The sequence below is a fragment of the Nelusetta ayraudi genome, unplaced genomic scaffold, assembly GCF_046127955.1.
Source record: "Nelusetta ayraudi isolate G7.1 ecotype Tasmania unplaced genomic scaffold, CSIRO-AGI_Nayr_v1 ptg000003l, whole genome shotgun sequence".
NCBI classification, from domain to species: Eukaryota; Metazoa; Chordata; class Actinopteri; order Tetraodontiformes; family Monacanthidae; genus Nelusetta; species Nelusetta ayraudi.
Window position 1 is genome coordinate 2,927,793 of NW_027466053.1, and position 13,949 is coordinate 2,941,741.

General features: G+C 43.6%; 1 long non-coding RNA gene across 1 annotated transcript in view; it reads right to left on the bottom strand.

The window, feature by feature from the left end:
• LOC142890623 (uncharacterized) overlaps positions 1-935 on the bottom strand; it is a 99,187-nt gene extending 98,252 nt beyond the window's left edge. Inside the window, exon 1 of the long non-coding RNA XR_012927093.1 lies at positions 678-935. This is a non-coding gene — a long non-coding RNA (uncharacterized LOC142890623). The remainder of the gene's footprint in view (positions 1-677) is intronic.
• Positions 936-13,949: the final 13,014 nt, after the last annotated feature.

Below are 13,949 nucleotides of genomic sequence, written 5' to 3' on the forward strand. Positions count from 1 at the left end.
TTCTGTAAATGGTGAGTATAGGTGTTACCAAGATGGTAGTCACTTCAAAAATAATGAGTTTCTTTCAGGTGAGGAATTAAAACTCTTGTTGTACCTTTACATAGATGACTTCGAAATTTGTATTCCATTAGGGACCTCACGGAAAAAGCATAAACTTTGTGGGGTCTATTGGATGATTTTGGGGAACTTGCAAACAGTTTGTCAGTCATCACTAAACTCAATTTATCTTGCGTTGCTTTGTAAAAGCGAAGATGTGAAGACATTTGGCTATTAATTCTCATATTCAGAATGTGAGGAGGTCAGCTTTCTTCCACTTACGAAACATTGCCAAAATTCGAAGTTTTTTGTCCTTCAAAGACGCAGAAAAAAATATCCATGCTTTTGTTAGGTCTAGGCTAGATTACTGTAACTCGGTACTAGCAGGATGCCCAAATTCGTCCCTTAGGACATCACAGTTAATCCAAAACTCTGCTGCACGATTGTTAACTGGAACTAAAAGGAGGCAGCATATTTCTCCAATCTTAGCTTCCTTGCATTGGCTGCCAGTCAAATTTAGAATTATAATAATAATAATAAAACTTTATTTGTACAGCGCTAAATCACAACCAATGGCGACTCAAAGCGCTTTATACAATCAGGGAGAACCAACCGGGCCCCCGGAGCAAGCAAGATGCGACAGTGGCTGGGAAAAACTCCCCAGTGGGAAGAAACCTAGGGCAGAACCAGACTCCAGAGGGCCATCATCTGCCGATGAGTAGTTGGGGTGAAATACAAAAATAGAGGAGAGACAGAGAAAGAGAGAAAGCCAGGGTGGCAGACAGGACAGAGTGAAAAACAGATACACCAACCAGGCAAAGAATAGGAAATAATTCAAGGCTGCTGTCCGCGTGGGCTGTAATTGTCCATGCTTTGGAAGGCAAGAGCCTAGCTCGATGAACAATCTGCGATTGGACAAGTCCAGGTCCTAGGCGTGGTGGTGGGACAAAGCGATGACACCAAGACCCCCAGGACAGCACAATCCAGCTCCTGGCGCAGTGGTCATCACCTGGCGGGGACACAGAGACTGCGGCAGTATCATCCGAATTTAAGATTCTAGTTTTAACTTACAAAGCTCTTCATTCTCAGGCTCCTTCTTATATTAGGGAACTAATTGAACTTTATCATCCTCCAAGAGCCCTTCGCTCTGAGGATTCAGGTCTTTTAGTTATCCCAAAAATTTCTAGAGTTAGATCAGGAGGTAGGTGTTTCAGTTTTCTGGCACATTTATTTTGGAATCATCTTCCAGCCTCGGTGAGGGGGGCAGACAGTTAGTTTATTTAGAAGTAGACTTAAGACCTTCCTTTTTCTTAAAGCTTATAGTTAGACTCCATCCACTGTCAGTTAAGCTGCTATAGGCTTACGCCGTGGAGGGAGATCTTTCGCTCCCGTTACAGGGATCGTTGCTCTGTGCAGGCGGAGCTTCTATCACTCTCCTCACCCAATCAATCTTGCACTCTATCTACTCTGTCCAAACTAGCTCTAATTATGCTTTGTACAGTATGCTCGATATGCATGATACTGCCGCAGTCTCTGCGTCCCTGGCAGGTGATGACCACTGCGCCAGGAGCTGGATTGTGCTGTCCAGGGGGTCTTGGTGTCATCGCTTCATCCCACCACCACGCTTAGGACCTGGACTTGTCCTATCGGCAGATTGTCCATCGAGCTAGGCTCTTGCCTTGCAAAGCATGGACACTTACAGCCCACGCGGACAGCAGCCTTGAATTATTTCCTATTCTTTGTGTTTATATCCATTTTGCCTGGTTGGTGTATCTGTTTTTCACTCTGTCCTGTCTGCCACCCTGGCTCACTCTCCTCCTTTCTCTCTTTCTCTGTCTCTCTTCTATTTTTGTATTTCACCCCAACTACTCATAGGCAGATGATGGCCCTCTGGAGCCTGGTTCTGCCCTAGGTTTCTTCCCACTGGGGAGTTTTTCCCAGCCACTGTCGCATCTCGCTTGCTCCGGGGGCCCGGTTGGTTCTCTCTGATTGTATAAAGCGCTTTGAGACGCCTTTGGTTGTGATTTAGCGCTGTCCAAATAAAGTTTTATTATTTATTATTATTCTTAAAAAATATTTGAGCCTTTACTGCATGATTTTGCCACATTAGAGGAACAGGGGGTCTTCACTGATCAACTAGGAACATTGATCAAAGGTTCAGTATGTACTGGCAGACAACCTCGGCTCTCATGGATTAGCTGGATTGGAGGAGAGTTTCTCTGGAAATTTTCCCTGTTGTTTTTGTACTGCTACTCGCAGTTAAATCTAGTCAAGGGAGGTCAGAGAGGGTATATTTCTTTCACTGCCAGCCATTTTCCCAGAAGAAACTTGCCTTGTGTGAATGTGTATGAATGGTCTTGGCGGTGGTCAGAGGGGCCGTTTGGCGCACATTGGCAGCCACACAGTGTCAGTGTGCTCCAGGACAGCTGTGGCTACAGACGTACCTTACCACCACTGGTGTGAATGTGGTGTGAATGAAAAATGGATTCTGTAAAGCGTCTCTGGGTACCTTGAAAAGCGCTATATAAATCGAATTATTGTGTGGGTGTAAAAAAGATGCACCATAACACCCTAAAACTAGTGTGGATCCTGTTGTGACATTTATGCATGATGACCCTGGGCCTTTGGAGGATGAACCAATAAATTTGTCTGAAGACAATGTACCAAACAAATGCATTGACGAGATAGTAGATGAACTTCACTTCATGTCCTGCTGTGCATCTGGTCCAGTTTTAAGAGATCTGGTTGAGACCACCTTGAAAAGCCATAACTGTAATATTGGTTCAGCTGTAGTCTCAGATTTGATAAAAAAAAATCTTTGTGAGTCACACCCAATAAGTGCAGCTTTGGGGACAGACGGGCCTTTCACGACTTCGTACAAGAGAAGACAATTCTTGAAGAAACACTTTTCAGTTGTTGAACCAGAAGAACATATCCTTGATGAAAAAGATGGGAAAACGTTCCAGTATGTTCCAATATTGCAGACATTGAAGCAAGTCTTAAGTAACAAGAACATTCAGGAAAAGGTACTGGGTGAAAAAAGAAATTCTGAAATGACTTTACAATACCAGACATTTCATGACGGCTCTCACTATCAGAAAACCAATTTCTTCTCAGTTAAGGAGGACAGAATTAGTCTTATTCTGTACATTGATGATTTTGAGGGGTGTAATCCTCTTGGGACATCCAGAAAAAAGCATAAGGTCACTTCTGTTTATTGGGTGTTGGGAAACATTCCGACACAGGACCGCTCCACACTGGCATCTATTTATCTAAGTATTCTATGTAAGGCAGAAGACACTAAGCAGTTTTAATTCTGAAAAATTTTAGAGCCACTATTAATAGACCTTCAAATCTTAGAGAGAGATGGTGTTTTGGTTCGAGGATTTGAAAAAGCTAAAGGAACTGTAGTTTTTGTGGTAGCTGATAACTTGGGGGCTCATTCTGTGGCAGGATTTGTTGAATACTTCACGGGATCTTACAGCTGTCGGTTTTGACATACAATCCAAAGAAGTGAGGTGTGGGGGTTTTCAACGGCGAACAAAGGAACAACATACACAGCATGTTCAGACAGCCCTGTCTTGCCCAGATCACACTCCCTCTTATGGTGTGAAAAAAACCCTGTGCACTTTCTGAAAATCTTGATCATTTTCATGTCACATCTAGTTATCCTCCAGATGTTTTACATGACATCCTTGAGGGCATAGTTCCAGTGGAATTTGCTTTATCTATTGATGTCTTGATCAAGAAGATATATATTTCTCTCTTTGAACTCAACAAGGCCATTTGTCAGTTCCCATACAAGTGGAGTGATAAAACAAATTGCCCGCATTCAGTTCCTGATTCAGTCCACAAAAGACATTGTGGACCTTGCTATGTCTCCAATTCACACAGAGGAAAGCATTTGTTACCTTGAGAGCTTGATTTCAGAATACCGAAGCAGGTTTCTTGAAGCATTCCCACAACAAAAGCTACGACCAAAGCACCACTTCCTGGAGCACTACCCCCAACTCATTCGTGAATTTGGCCCTGTAGCTGCTTTGTGGACAATGAGGTTTGAGGCTAACATCGCTTTTTTAAGAGAGTCGTCAGGCAGACTGGTTGCTTCAGAAATATCTTGCTGTCCCTTGCAAACAAACACCAACTCATGAAAGCATACAATGAATCAAATGCTGTCCATTCACCACTCTCAGTCACAAAAACAACACTAGTCCCATTGGACATTCTTCGGGATGACCTCAAAGACTTGGTGAGGGGCAGATTCCCATATGTCACAGCAGTGCATGTTGCAAATAATTTGTGCTTTTTCGGTACTAACTATGCAGTTGGAATGTTGGTTTGTTCAGGTTCCACAGCTGGGTTGCCTGATTTTGCAGATTTGTGATAAACTGACATTTTTTTGTCAGACTACAAAATGCATGGTACAATGAACACCTTTTTACTAGTTTACTGTTACTTGAACATGGAGATCTGAAAGATTTTTATCCCTTAGCCACATACACTCTAGCTGGACGATGATTGGTAACCTTGAAGCACCACATAAGCCTCACCTTTTAAAATGTTCTTGCACTAATTTGAGTTTGATCTATTTCATTCTCCTCACTCTCTCTTTTGACAGTTCCTGCCGTTGAGATGGGCACCCCAGCAATTCATCATTTTGGATGATAATGACATCCGCAAACATATTATTCCTCTGGGCATCCCCAGTTCACTTCAGGAGCTTAATGATGTGATTCAAGAAACATTTGAAATTCAAAGGGAGTTTACTTTGATGTATCAAGACCAGGATTTTGATGGCCAGTTCTTCACTTTAAGCTCCATTCACAATGTACAAGACAAGGCCACACTAAAGCTTGTATTCCCTCAACCAATCATTTTAACTCTCAGTACTGTGTCTGTACAGTCCTCAGCACTGGAACAGTGTTCTGACTCAATTTCGAGCCAATCGTCTGGTTCTCATGACACAATAATTCTGTCCTCAGATGAAAGTGCACCGTCTCACAGATCACAGGCATGGCCAAAATAATTTCCTATACCAGCCTTCTCTTATGACGTAGACGTCATCCTCGAAGCAGGTAATGAAGCCTACAAAAGTAATGGCACACTCTTGAACAATCCAAAATGAACAAGTAGTATACTCGAGAGGCTTGCAGAGAGCATATTTTCATACACAGCATACCCAACTGGTCTTCAGATTTTAGCTGTGGTAGAAGCATTGGTAGAGAAGTACCCATGCCTCAAAGAGCCATGGTCATTTAATGGCTTATATGGTTGGCAACAAAGGATCAAATATAAGATGGGCAATTACCGGGCAAAATTAAGATGTTGTCCAATTGTCTTACCTGAGAAGAAGAATCTCTGAAAATGTTTCACCTAAAGGCATCAAAAGGCCTAAGAAAGCTGAAGTTAATTATCTGCCACCACTGCCACTTGGTGAGACAGAGGACTCCTTAGAGAAGGAGAGATTAGATTTGCTTCAGGAGGTAAAGAAGAAAAACAATAAGAAGATCATTGGTGAGAAAAAGGAGAAGTCTTTCTCCTACCGAAGAATGGAAATTGTCCAGCAGTGTCGTGCAGTCCAAGACCTGATGGAGAGGTGGCCTGCACTGTTCTTTGAAACTCAGGTGAATCCAGTTTTTGTTTCTTAAGCGAATACTTGACTTTTTGATTGTGTCTGTACAGGCTGAAATAATGACCATTTTGTTGTTTTTATTGTTGTTGTGTTGTTCTGTGTTGTGTTGTTGTCTTGTTTCAGATAAAAGAAGAGTTCAGAAGGATCACAACTATACATCTGGAGCAAACTTTCTTTTCCAAATTGGACAGCTACTACACCAAATTTTGTGACATATTTCGGAAAAGAGGCGGGGTCTCAGGCACAAAAATAAAGCCTATGCTGGAATCACTCAGCCAGGTAAAGTTTAAAATAAAATTATGGTCATCATATTGAGCTTGTAAATACTTAGGATAACTGTTGATTGATTGAGCTAATTTGAACAAAGTTAAATTGTTTGTTTTTTGCAATAACCTACTCTGTCTATTTGACAGCAACATGCTGACAGCAGAAGAGATGTCATCATACGCTGCTTGATTGAATTTCTGGGAGAGTCTTCAGAAGAACTCATCAAAGACCAGGTAAATTGTTGAAAAAAGAATGACTTAATTATATTCAGACCATATTGAAAGTGTGTATGCAGAGGGGGGTGGATGGGTGTCATCATTAATTATTAGATTCCAACTTCTATCAGGTTAGTGTTTTTAAGTCCTGCTTTGAGCAAAGTACATCCGAGGGTTTGGCCTTATTTGTACCTCTCTATTGGCATAATTAGCTAATAGAGTGAATCACCTTTTGCATATTTTGAAACTTTGAAAAAAATTGTGTCATGACTGCAAACACTTATTTGTCTGTTTTTGTTTTTTGTTTGTTGCAGGATAGCACTGATGACATGGAGGACGGCCATGCGCAGCATTTTTTTTTTAAATCATTGTGTACAGTAATGAGTCCCTCCACCCTGCCCATGTGTCAGTCATCATTGAGGGAAAACAAGTCATGAATGACTTCAAAAATGTGGCAAAGGCTTGCCTTTTGCTCATGGGTTTTATTTACACCATGAACCTGAGCTACCCACCAAAGCTTAAATACGTAATAATATATAATATGCTCATTCAGCTGCAGCCGCCTCATTGTTCCAAACATCACTGAGCTTGACTGCTGCTAGCAAACCCACTCACCAGCTCGACTTAATGCACCAAACAGCTGGCAGGTGCCACACACCTTGCTGGCTGACTCAACAGGGAAGGGATATGAGCCGTTTGTTCGTTTAGAGTGAATCATTGGATATGGATCGGTGCCACTGAGTCCAGATGAGCCGTTTTGGAAGGACAAAAGTGGGCGGAGCTACAGCAGGAAAGTCAGGAGTCAGTTGGCTGTCTCACATTGTCCTGCAAGCTCGTGGCTGCAACAACCAGGAGCTCCGCCTCCCTCAAATCTTCAGTGAGGAGTGAAATGCGACTTGATTGGACCAGCGACCACTAGGGAAAGCAATCGAGGCCACACCATCCTTGAGCAGCGAGAGGAGCGAGAGGAGCAGGAAGATCCTTGCGCTTTTTGGGACTCGCAGTCGAGTGTTTAATCAGGAAGTTTGAGCTCAAGGTCAGAAGTTGGATTGAAGCTCTGAAAACCTGCGATGGAGAAAGAAGAAGGAGCCCTATGTTCAGTGAGTTCTTTTGTTTGTACGTCAGTGTGTGTGTGTGTTTGGCCCATCTGCTCAGTGATGGAGGCAATAACCCTGAGCCACCACCGGTGGCAGCCCAGGGGAGCGCCAGCGCCAGCTGGAGGCACATGAGGGGAAAAACAGCCTTCAAAAAGATGGGAGTGATGACACGGCCGAGCCGCCCAGCCGTTCGCCACTTTGTCTCACTGCTCTCGTTTGTGTCGTTATGGCTCTGCTGCGCTAGCGGCGCAGATGGGAAAACTCAAACACCTCCAATCAAACGGTTTGTTTCTTAGTCGTCCTCTGATCTCCGGCTGAGTCGTGGGAAAGTCCAGCATCATCGCTGCTCTGCTGAGTGTCCTGCTTTGGCTTGCTTTCAGCTTTCATTGGTCCAGGTTGGTTTGTCAGAAGCACTTTTCACCAGATGGAGCTGCGTTATTTGTTTTGGGTTTTTTTTGTATTTGTTATTTTCCCCTGGAGGAAAATGAAAAAAAAAAAAGGTAGACTCAAAAACTCAAGAGAGAGACTCGAGAGCTGATATTTGTTTCTTTGTACGTCGACCTCACCGAGGTAGAACAAATTAAACATTTTGTAAATGCACTGATTTCTGCTGGTCACATCTTGACACTTCTAGACTTCCCATTGGTGGGAGGGAGTGGGGCCTGTTAATCTGCAGCAATAGCGTGGTAGTGCAAATCAGCAGCAAACCAAATCAGCAGCAGAAGAGAAACCTTCAGCGCCTTCAGCTGTTCTTCTATGAACTTGAAATGTTGCCAGTTGTTGTGACAGTAGCATCCATGCTGACATACAGTAGATGCTGTTTACTTCCTGTGCACGGTTACAGCTGAACTCTGGCTGTAGCACCGCCCCTTCTCTTCTTCCTTCTCCTCAGAGGCCTCTGACTGCTCTAATCGCACGATGACAAGCAGAAAAAATGTTTGGATTGGAGCTGAGAGGATATGATTCTATTATTCCAACAGATTATAATACAATAACTAGGCATTTTCTCCACCAAAAATAATAGGTCAAAGGTCAGCAAGCTCCATCTTCAAACACTGTAGATGCAGGTCAGCTGTTGAGCCCTGGACCATGATGATGATGGTAGTTGTGTGAAAAGGAGACACAAAAGGTTGCAGAGGGCCCGTTTGCCCAATCAACTGCTGACATTGTGGCAGAGGGGCGGAGCTCTCAGCTCATGCACCGGCCAGAAAACTGGATTTACTTTCTGGGTAGCTGGCTTCAGCACTGAGGTGAGACGGGCTGCACGGCAACTCAGTGGAAGGTTGCAGGATGATATCTGTGTTATACACACACACACACACACACACATGAATCCACGCATCCATTTTCAATACCCACTTCTTCCTGAGCTCAGGAGGACAGGGGTCTGCTGGAGCCTATCCCTGCTGTCATAGGGCAAAGGCAGGGTGACACCCTGGACAAGTCGGCGGTTTATCACAGGGCCACATAGAAACAAACAAAGACAAATAACCATGGGGCGACTGTAACTCAGGAGGAAGAGCAGGTTGTCCAATGATTGGTTGGTGGTTTAAATCCTGCTCCATCCCAGTCTGTCGTTGTGTCCTTGGGCAAGACATTTAGCCCACATTGCCTCGTACGAATGTGAGTGGATGTTGGGTGATGGTCGAAGGGGCTGTTTGGCGCAGATAGGCTGCCACGCCTCCGTCAGTCCGTCTCAGGGCAGCTGTGGCTACACATGTAGCTTACCATCACCAGTGTGAATGTGGCGTGAATGAATAATGGGTTCAATGTAAAGTGCTTGGGGTGCCTGTAAAAGCGCTACATAAATCCAATCCATTATTATTACTAAACAAAGGTTGTACCTCAAAGTAAAAGATTCAAAATGCAAAACTTTTAAACGTTTCATATTTTTCAAGTCAGCTGCATTACCATCTGGGTCGGTGCTGACTTTTCCATAAAATTCTATCAAATGGTCACATGAGTCTGAGCGTTCAGAGCTACTAGTGCTGCCTCGCCATGCGTATCATGATGTTGTGACGACTGATCGTGACGTATTTGTTGGAGCGACAGAGAAGCAGCTTGCGGTTGCCAGATTGGGTGGTTTTCCGCTAAATATTAAAGCCTGTTTACGGTGTGTTTTAGCTGGGGATCCGCCTGGAAGGCTCTGGGCATCTGGCACACTCATGAACAGCGTTTTGAACGCTGCTCACAAGCGCCAGAATGAACGCAAATAAAGAACAGTCCATTCGCGTTCGCCCAAAATATGATCAAATTCATGAACGATCGTTCATTGAATGCATTTGGACACAACACTGATTATTATTATTATTATTATTATTATTATTATTATTATTATTATTATTATTATTATTTGCACTCACATATACACCTACAGACAGTTTAGGGCCAGATCTACAAAGCGATTGCCTGGCTTTTTTTTTACGCCAGAAAATCCATGCAAATAGCATGAAACACAGTGTGTCCTACCCACAGAGCGGATGTAAACGTGCGAAAAGCAGTGGAAAATACGCCGAGGCGCAGGTAGTGGGAGGGCTGCACCAGACTCATTTGAATATATTTAAATTAATCATTTCAATCAAAATCACCTCCTTCTATGCAAATATACCTCATTTGAAACAGCGCCGAATCCACATAGAGTTTGTGCTCACGTCCACACGTAATTTTACGGACGTAAACAGCGCCAGCTAAAAACTGGGCATAGTTTCGCCTGCCAAAGTGTTTTTGGCATCAGAGCGACTCTCTCCTTCCTGAAGTGCTGATGATAAGGTAAGTGCATATAGAAAAATATAATACACACACACACACACACAAACACCTTATCATATTTAAAATAAGTAATTTTATTTATGTATTCATTTATGTATTTATTTATGAAGAACGCAAAACATGTTCCCTTACAAGTTACATGTTCCCTTACTAGATGGATGGATACCTCTTTTCGATTTCCGATACCGAGGCCAATGCTTTACTTTGAATATCTGCCGATAACAATACCATCTTACCTCCTAAACTTCTTTGGAAATACCTTATTTGCATGGATGAATTTGTCTCTCTTTATTAGGATGATGAACATATATATATATATATATATATATATATATATATATATATATATATATATGTGTGTATATGTATATATATATATATATATATATATATATATATATATATGTATATACATATATATGTATGTATGTATATTCTGAGGTCAGTACATAGCCTCTCCTTCACCAAGACCCCTCACCTTGCCTCCCAGTGGCAGCACATAGTAACTGGGGTTTTGCAACTCCAGGCTAAAAGGGAGGGGATCGCACGGCAGCAGTGGGCCTGACCACTGCCCCACAGCCACGTGGGTAAACCTGGTGAGGGCCGGTGGCTAAACCCCGAATTTCAAATCTGCACCTGGGAACAGGCACAGGCGGAACCCGACAAATTGGACTACCGGCAGTTCCCTGCAACACTGGCCAGACGAAGGTTGTCTTGGGTTTCCCATGCCACTGGAGCACACCTGGCAGAGTGAAGAATGGGAATGTGGCCTGCGCACCCATACTCTTACCTAGATCCCTTCCTTGTGCTAGCTTCTTGCTAACCCCCCCCCTCCCCCCCGCCTCCCTTCCCCAGAAGTCCTGTGGCGATGTGGAATGGCAGGAGGCACAGGCCAAGGATGTGGCTGGAAGTGCCTAGCCAGACCATGCACATAGGTGGCAGTGGTATGATGGTCGTTGCGAATGCAGGATGGAGCAGTGCATTACCTCGGCAGCTTCCACTGTGGCTGAGCAGCCCCACACTGCGGGGAAGGACCTAGAAAAGGTGGTCCAAAAAATGTCGGTTTCACATACTCCTGGGAAGCTACCGCAACCGTCAGGGCATCCCCTCTTTGCGGTCGAAAAACAAAGATAAAACACAGTTTCCTATCCATCGCTTCTTGGAACGTCCGCGCACTGTTAGACTTGGCTGGGACACCAGACAGGCCTCACCGCAGGACAGCACTTGTGGCCATGGAGCTAGCCAAATATAACATCGACATTGCAGCACTTAGCGAGACCAGGCTGCATGGTGAGGAGTTCCTGACAGAGGTTGGTGCAGGTTATACCTTCTTCTGGAAGGGGGTACCTGTAGGTACCCGCAGATACCCGCCGCCTCCATGGAGTAGGTTTTGCATGACTTCATGTAAATTTTTTAAAAGTCCTTTATGTGTCCTGTTTCTTCATAAAAGAAAAACCATAAAATTCCAGGTGTGCAAATAATTGAAAATTAACTGTAAAACATTCCTCCTTCTCATTGCCACATCCATCTCCCATCAACATCTCTCTACATGAACAGTCATTTGTTCAACACAGTCCTGATGCCCTCTGGCAGGCTGTTCCAAAGTTTCGGACCGTAGTGGCTGAACGCAGCCTCTCCGTGGGTTGTGGTCCGAACACTTGGAACAATTAAAAGGCCGGTGACAGAGGACCTTAGTATCCGCGAGGGCTGAAATGATAAAAGCAGGTCGGATTAATAAGATGGCCCAAGACCATCACTTAAAAACTAATAAAAGCACATTAAAATCGATCCTGAATCGCACATTGAGCCAATGCAGTGATTTTAAAACCGGTGTAATGTGATCCCGCCCTCTGGTCCTAGTCACTACACAAGCAGCTGAGTTCTGGAGTACCTGCAGGTCAGGGATAGTCTTTTTGGGTAGACCAAAGAGGCATTGCAATAATCTAATGGACAAGAAATAAAAGCATCCATCAGCACCTCTGTGTCTACCTGGGAGAGAAACAAGCAGACTCTGTTACTTAAGATGATAAAACCCATCTTTGTGACTTTTTTTAATATGCGCATTAAAACTACGCTCCGAGTCAAAAATGACGCCCAGGTTCCTAACATATTGTGTTGGCTCAAAATTGTAAAGTTTTGGTAAAAATGTATCTCTCTTGCCTTCAGGACCAATGACTCTCTCAAGGACCTCTATTTTGTCCTCGTTGAGCTGTAGGAAGTTTTCTGCCATCCATGACTTTATATCTAAAATGCATTCTAAAAGGGTGTCAGGCCCTGTGTCATCCAGAGACACGGCAATGTAAAGATGTGTATCGTCAGCATAAGAGTGGAAGCTGATGCCATGCCTCCTGATTACGTCCCCAAGGGGAAACATGTAAAGATTGAAAAGTATTGGACCTAAAATTGACCCTTGGGCATGTTTTCCGGAGGAACACGCATCAAGACTTCCGAAGAAATATCGAGCTGTGAGGTAAGAACAAAACCAGTTAAAAACAGCACAAGAGAGGCCCACCTCTCTTGTGCCAGGACCAAGCAAGATGGTTAAGTCCAGATCCGCGGGTCCGACTGAATCAGGACCAGCAGGATTGCAAAGGGGGCCAGGACCCAGTCCAGCCTCGTCTCTTCATCGCTGATCCAGTAGAAGCTGGAGATGTGCTGCTCCAGCTCCATGATCTTCTGGGATTTGTGGATACAGCAGGGGGGCAGACGAGGTAAGCTGGGAACCAGAGAATACTCAGGCAGCAATGGTGTAATGCGCAACAACATGTATTCCCTATGAAGCTATTTCACTGGCATTTATGGTTATGAGCTGCAGTAGAAAACTTATCTGCCAGGACTCCAAAAAGGAGTCCCGTTGCGTTGTGTTGTCTTAGATCAGAGTGACTTTGGGTCCAGCAGACAGCGCCCATTCCTGGGCCCGTCGAGGTGAGCGTGTCCGGGATAAAACTTCAGAGGTAACTGCATGTACTCCGGTGTCCAGGAGTGGCACAGATTATGAGCTTCTGTTGGTGTTTTATTAGTTTCAGTTAACACTCTGTTCGCACTCTGTTGTGACGCCTGGGGGGATGCCTGTGCTCAGGGTGAAAGTAAAAGCGGCAACGCAGCAATGTAGGTCAGAGCTGAGTGGCGATATCTGGCGATCTCGTCAGGTTACTAGAGCTCATTTTGCACCTCTGACTCCTCAGGTGCCACTTTTCTGGCTGTTTTCGCTCCTGCATATCAGCGAAAAAGCCTTTGTGGATACGACGTGAAGGTGGCGGAGATTACGGTCGTAAAGTCGCCGCAAAAAGCGCCGCAAGTTACTGCTGCGCTCCATTCTTTGTGGATCTGGCTCTCAGTTTCCAATTTACCTCACATGTATGTTTTTGGACTGTTGGAAGAAGCCAGAGAACCTGGAGGGAACTCACGCAGACACACACATATATGTATATATACATGTATATATACATATATATGTATGTATATATATATATATATATATATATATATATATATATATATATATATATATATATATATATATATATATACATACATATACACAGTTGTGTTCATAATAATAGCAGTGTGTTTAAAAAGGTAAGTAAACTTCAAATTTCCTCAAATAAATTGTATTTAATGAACACAAATGCGTTGAGGACACTGCACATTCTATTTCAAAGTAAAATAAGAAAATTGGAAAAAGTCATTGAATTTGATAATATTTTACAGAAAGTCAAGAAATATAACGTTCAAAAAAATAGCAGTGCCGAGTTCAATTAGTGAGATCATTGATTGTGTGAAAAAAACAGGTGTTAAACATGTGGCCCTTATTTAAGGATCAAGGTAACTGACTTACATGTGCTTGCTGTGCATTTGTCCTTGAAAAACAGAGAAAATGGGTTGTTCAAGACACTGTTCTGAAGAAGAGCGTTCTTTGATTAAGGAATTAAT